Below are 6,701 nucleotides of genomic sequence, written 5' to 3' on the forward strand. Positions count from 1 at the left end.
CAACTTTCCTCTGGGTTCCACCCTCAAACCAAGGGTCGGTGCCTGAATCAGGAACTCGAGAATACCTTTTGCTGCGTCCGCACCAACAACCCGCACTTCATGGAGTCAGCACATCACCTGGGTTGAGTGTCCACACAATTTTCCAAATCTCTACATATCTGTCCATTTGAGACCTCTCTTGGATATTAATGTTCTCTTCTTCCCTCCTTCTTCCTGATGCGGTCAAACCTTCAGTCAGAACTCACCTTCTGAAAGAGAGAGAGAGAGAGAGAGAGAGAGAGAGAGAGAGAGAGAGAGAGAGAGAGAGAGAGAGAGAGATTGATTGATTGATTGATTGATTGATTGATTGATTGATTGATTGATTGATTGATTGATTGCCAAAAAACCACCAAACACATTGTGTCTTACATTTTGTGGGTATCCTCACCTTTCCCTGGACACTTTCATTCTCCTGCAGCAGTAAGGTCTCATTCTTCACTTTGCATGTCTCTGTCATCATCTGGTACCCAAAACACAACTTCCGACTTCCGACACAACTTCAGTGTCCAGTCAGACCTTCAGGAACTTAACGTCCAATCTAATTTTTATTTGGTTAAATAAACCCTTTGAAGGGATGTTCTGTGTCCATAATTGCTGGCAGTTCCTGTCAATCAATTAACAATCGTGACAAATGTGGGCTTGCTGAAAAGTACATTTAATACCTGCTCAAAGGTTGTTATTTTAAAAAAGATACTTTTAATCTGACAAATGAGCCTCATCAGAATTCTGGTTTATTGAACACGGCTGTACAATTAAATGAGAGAATATCTGTTAGGTGTGAACACATTTTAGTAAAGAAGCTGCAGATTGTCCCGCAGCTGTTTTCTGGAGCATTTTACTGTGAAGAGAAGCAGGTTATATGAAGTTAAATGATGCGACACGCCCAAAATGATGCTGCCTCGGTTCCTACAGAGGTCAGCGTGGACGGGGTTGATACATTTTTTCTTTTAAAGGCAAGGCTCATCAAATTTAGATAATAAAACAGCTAAGTACGGATTCATGGCATTTATGTGATTAAATCTACTTATTTCACTGAAATGTAGACAAATTACTAAATATAAGATCCGAATTTACCCCCATCTGACTGGCACCCAGATTTTCTTTCCCCTTACGTCTGTTATCTGTCTTTTTCCCCCTCGTTCATTTCTCTCTGTCTCCCTCTTCTCCATCCTCCTCCTAAACTCTGTTCTTTCTGGATGAGCAGGTTTTATGAGCTGAGTGATAAAGAGAAGGGGAATGAAGGGCAGAGAGGGAAGGAGAGGTGGAGGACAGACGGGGCCAGAGATAAAAAAAAATAAGTTAAAGAGAGAGATGAGGAACAGACAGAACTCAAAACAGTGTTCAGTTCTGGCTTTATTACACCAGACTGGAAATTACCCAGCAATTTTTTATGCCATAAAATGTCTCTGTCTCAAGGTTCATGTCTGACTTGAAACTTTTTCATTTATGAAAAAAGAAATCCCTGTTGACTACAGGAGATAATCAAGACAGCATTAATGATGTCGCTGAATAAAGGGTTTATAGTTTTCATACTAAATTAAACCTTTTCACACTCTTTATTGACACCTTTCCTGTAATTTCAAAGCACGTCACAGAAGTCTTTAGATAAACTTCTGCATTAGAAATCTTTTTAAAACTTGCATTCTCATTTATGAACCAAAATTGAATATTTTTTGGTCACCTGTAAAGTCCCCGTTGCAAAAATGTAAACAGTATTCTGATCTATTTTGAGTGGTAGGTTTGCTTGACTTTAGGTAGATGTGTTACATTTGTTGATGCTTCAAAATCTGCAGGAAGCATGAAAAAAATCCAATGACCACTAGAGGGCAGTCACTAAAGCTGGGGCTACACCACACGACATTTTGCCCGACTTTACTCCCGGGATCCTGCGCTAGCTGTGGTCTGTCTTGAGGGTGAGTCTCAAAGTATGTCAGGTTTGCACAAAATTTCACGATCAGACTGATTAATTAATTAATTAATTACATTTATTGAGATTTAATAATAATAATAATAATAAAAATAATTGGATTGTACAGTTTATATGGGCATACAATCAATTAATCTGATCAAGATGTGTGTTTATATATACCTGGCTTTATTCAGAGGAGAACCACCAATTATCAAATAAAAAAAAAAAAACACAGGAGAAGAAGCTCTTTGTTGAACAACAAAAAATAGCAAACAAAGAAGTAGAGTGTGGGTTCGTTTGTCTTGCGAATGCCAGGGCTGGTCTTGCACCAAGTTCTAATTGTGGTTGAAATGTTACAAATTAAAAAAAAATGTAATTTTGAGCGTTTTTAATGTTTCAACTGAAAAGGTTGTGTAAGGAGCAGACACACTTTTTCTCCCAGACATATGTCCGCAATTTAAAGCGGAAATATGTTACGTTGACGTGGGACGTGCATGCGTTTGCAGTTTGCCACATTCCTGAAAAATTCAACCCTGACGAGAGTTTACACGCATGCCGATCAGATAGTCAGTCGGCGTTACAATTTCATTTCGATTACTCTTAATCTGATCACAACACTCCGACTGGCGTGTTTACGTGACGCATTTCTATTCCGATCGGCCGTTTATTCTGATTACCTTTGTCCGCGTAAACTTAGCTAATGTCAGTTCTCCGTATGTTCACCGGTGTTGGTACGGTGGAACAGCGCCGGTGGAAATCCACTAGTTAGTTCCCCATGTTGATCAGGAGGTGGTCCCACTGGCTAACCTGACTCCGCCAGATGGATTTGCTCCGCATATCCATCTGGAAACCTTCCGTTGAAGTAATTTTGGGAAGGGGAGAAAATACTAGTTAGCTGATTGGCCTATGTTGGTGATAGACGGGCCAAATAAACCAATCAGATCAACGAAGCATATAACGTACTAACAGCGACGACGAAAACAGAACCACAAGCTCTTGCCGAAACCAGTCGGGAGAAGAGCAAAAACATCTTTTCCTCTGAGAAAAGCCTCCAGAGCAGTGTTTTGCTCTTCTATCAGTGAAGAAATACTCTGTAATTCCGATAAAACTTGCGCGATAGCCACGCTAACGCTAGTTTCATCGGCTGAAGCCGCCATGTTCTTTAGACTGAACTGTCGCGCTTCCCGTTGCGTCACACCTCAACCCGCCTCAAAGCCAACGCTGATTGGACGTTCGTTTGGTGAACCGCTCCAAATTTTCTTTAACGGAAAGTAGCCAGACTGATCTGCGAGTGAAACCTTGAAAGCTCGCGAGATCAGGATGGTCTCACGAGGCTACCCACTGGCACCGGTCCTTGAGGATGAAAGAATTTCAGATTTTTTATTTTTAAAACAGTTTTTAAAAACCAAGGCTCATTTTACACTGAGCTTCTATTTTGTGTTGGTGTGCCACATAAGGTCCCAGTAAGACATGTTGCCGTTAGTGGTAGTATAGTGACAAAATGTGGAAACGTTCAATGGAAATGAAGATCTCTGCTAGACACTAAGTGTTGCACACTGCGGCAGTTCAACAATGAGCCGACGCTCTTTGCCTTTTTTTTGCGTGGAAGGAGGCAATTATTTACTCAACGCAACCATCAACTGCTCTTGAAGGGTTTCAACGTCTACAAATCCATTTTCCACCCCAAGTGAGCATGAAGCAGGAGATTTTTATTGAGCGTTTCGAGATGTCCGGTGGGTTTTAATTTAGCTGATGATTGTTATAAAAGACAAAACAGCCCGCGTGGAAACAAAGCGCCGCCGTCACGCCGCCCGGCCCTGAGAAGCTCGCTCTGCGGTTTGACACTTGGTAATTGTGTTGTTGAATTAGATCATTAAAGAACACAACTTTGGCCGACCGTCGTCAACGTCGCCGCTCGAGGTGCAGCGGAGGATGATGGGAAAACCCACACGCACACACTCACACACAAACCCCAAAGTGTCATCAAAGCCTTACTGTAAATCAACACAAACTTGCTAACATGCACACGGTGTCATCTGCAGCGCACACACGCACACACACACTCACACACACACACACACACACGGTAATGAAAGCTTCAGGCTGTTGTGTGTGAGATGGATGGCTTGACTTTAAGCTTGTATAAATAAAAGCTAAATAAATCCTGATGGCCTCGAGGGGTGACTCACAAACAGCAACAGTGTGTGTGTGTGTGTGTGTGTGTGTGTGTGTGTAGGAGATGATGGTATAGAGGAATTTTAGACAAAAAGTTTAAAGAGCCACACACACACCCACTCAGCCTGAGGCTCCGTTTCCTTTATGTTTCCGTCCCAAAGTGAAGTAAAAACATTTCAAAAAGCCAACAGACCAATGTCACCCAGCTGAAAATATTCCCTCCTCTTTATTTCATCTGTCTCACCCGCTGTTTGGTTCCATTTTTCTTGCTTGTGGAGGGAACTAATCCTGTCTCAACAAGTTCTAACAATTCACTGAAATTTGCTTTTTTTTTTTGGTGAAATTAGTAGAAGTTTACTAAACATTATTCGGTCGGTTTAAAACTTCTGTCAACCATTTTAAATACGTCTCTTTGCTCTGCGGAGGCTGTTGTTAAAGCCCTGGCAGTTAACCTAAGAGGAAGTTAAACAGCTGAATTTATGTATAGGTGTATTCTCAGTAAGGTAGAATATTACTGAAACGTCATTTTGAATTATAAATTCAGCCGGCGTCCTGTTCCCCGATTCGCATTCTGGGTAGGGTGCATGGGAAGGGGGAGGAGGGGCACAACATGCAACAACACAAAATTTGACCAGGCGGAGACAGAGGTGGTAGTGTCCCAGGGTTCGTGGGGTGGGCTCTGGTTGGCTGGATCGGGGGTGGGAGGTTAGGACCATGGTATGGACTGGGTAGGTCAGATTGTGGTGCCCCCCCCCCATCCATATTGATGTTGGGGTTCACCTCCCCTTTGGGGTGCCGGGTGCCCCTCTGTTGACTGGCGCCTTGACCCACTGGTGCATTGGTGGTCCTCGGTGTCCGGGGTTAGGTGCTTGTGCTGGCCATGGGATGCTCCTAGTGGCTGCTTCACGGGGCCTGGGCCCCCGGCAAGGGGGGAAGGGGTCCCTAGGGCCCATGGCTGGATCCGCTCCGACGTACCTGGCTGCCGGCGGTACTTGCTGGCTCATCACTATGGCTCCCGGGAACTTCAGCATTGTGGCTGTTGGGGTGTTTCCTGGGGCTCCTCTTTGCTTTTTCCTGGGATGGGGAGGCAGCTTTCCCTGGGTTGTCCCCTTTTGGGCACCTTTGCTCTGGGGGTCCCTTCGGGCATCTGGGGTTCTGGTTCCCCTGGTGTCTGCCTCGGTGCCCTGGGCAGTGGGTCTTTGGCTCTTCACCACCACTATTGTGCATTTTTCTCATGGATAAACCCTACATACACAAGTGCACGCTCATAAACACCTACAGGTGCTTGGATCACTTCTATACAGAAAACCCTTGTTTTATCTTTAGCTGTCACTTTATACATTTCATATTAAATAATAATAATAATATTCTTATCTAAAACCCAGTCGGTCAAGGTAGATGACCATTCATACTGAGCCCGGTTCTGCTGGAGGTTTTCCTTCCCATTAATGGGGAGTTTTTCTTCCCACTGTCGCTTCATGCTTGCTCAGTATGAGGGATTGCTGCAAAGCCATGGACAATGCAGACGACTCTCCCTGTGGCTCTACGGTTCCCCAGGAGTGAATGCTGCTTGTCGGGACTTTGAAGCAACCAACTGGTTTCCTTATATAGGAAATTTTTGACCAATCTGTATAATCTGACCCAATCTGTATAATATGATTGAATCTGACTTTGTAAAGTGCCTTGAGATGACATGTTTCATGAATTGAATTGAATAATACTTTGTATTCTTCAGAGGCGGTATCAAGACATTGGTTCTTTTGTAATACTTTATTGGTTGGTTTTGCTGTTCTTTTTATATCTCTTTGCAGGTGTAGAAGCAGGCTCAGAGGATGTTATATTGCTCTTTCTCTTTCCTCTCCTCTTTTTCTTTCACCTCTTCTCCCTTTTAGCATTTTGTCTCATGTGTTTCTCTTCTTTCTTTTCCTCTTTTAAATTCCTGTTCAGTGTCCATTTAACATGAAATAGTCCCAGCATAAAATATAATAAAGCTTCTTGCATATATAAATCAAGAGGAGCACTATGGTGAAAGCAGTAAGGCTCCACTTGTGAGAGTAAAATCTGTTGGGCTCTTTTTGGCATTTAGACAACAATTCTTTACGCTGCACTGCCAGACAGGACACACACACACATACACACACACACACACACACACAAAAGTAACTAGATTCACAAGTGTACCATATTAAATAAATTAATTAGATGCAGACTGATATTTTCAACCCCTAATTTCTGTGTAGTATGTTGATTAATGAAAACACAACAATTAAGATGAAACTATTACATCAGAGCAATAAAAAGAATCTTCATACAGAAATGTGGGCTTAATGAAAAGCATGTTTAATGCTTGCTTAAAGCTTGTAATGATCAAAAGGACCTTTAAATCTGACAAATGAGCCTCATCAGAAAGCATTTGCTGAGTTACTGAGATGTACCTGGACAGCGATTTAAATCTTCTTACACCTTGAACATCTTCACATTTTGTCTCGTTACATTCACATACCTCAATGTATTTTAATGTGATTTCATGTGGTGAACCAAAAATATTACATAATTATGTTGTTTTCAGATTCCTTTA

The sequence above is a fragment of the Fundulus heteroclitus genome, chromosome 14 (genome assembly GCF_011125445.2).
Source record: "Fundulus heteroclitus isolate FHET01 chromosome 14, MU-UCD_Fhet_4.1, whole genome shotgun sequence".
NCBI lineage: Eukaryota > Metazoa > Chordata > Actinopteri > Cyprinodontiformes > Fundulidae > Fundulus > Fundulus heteroclitus.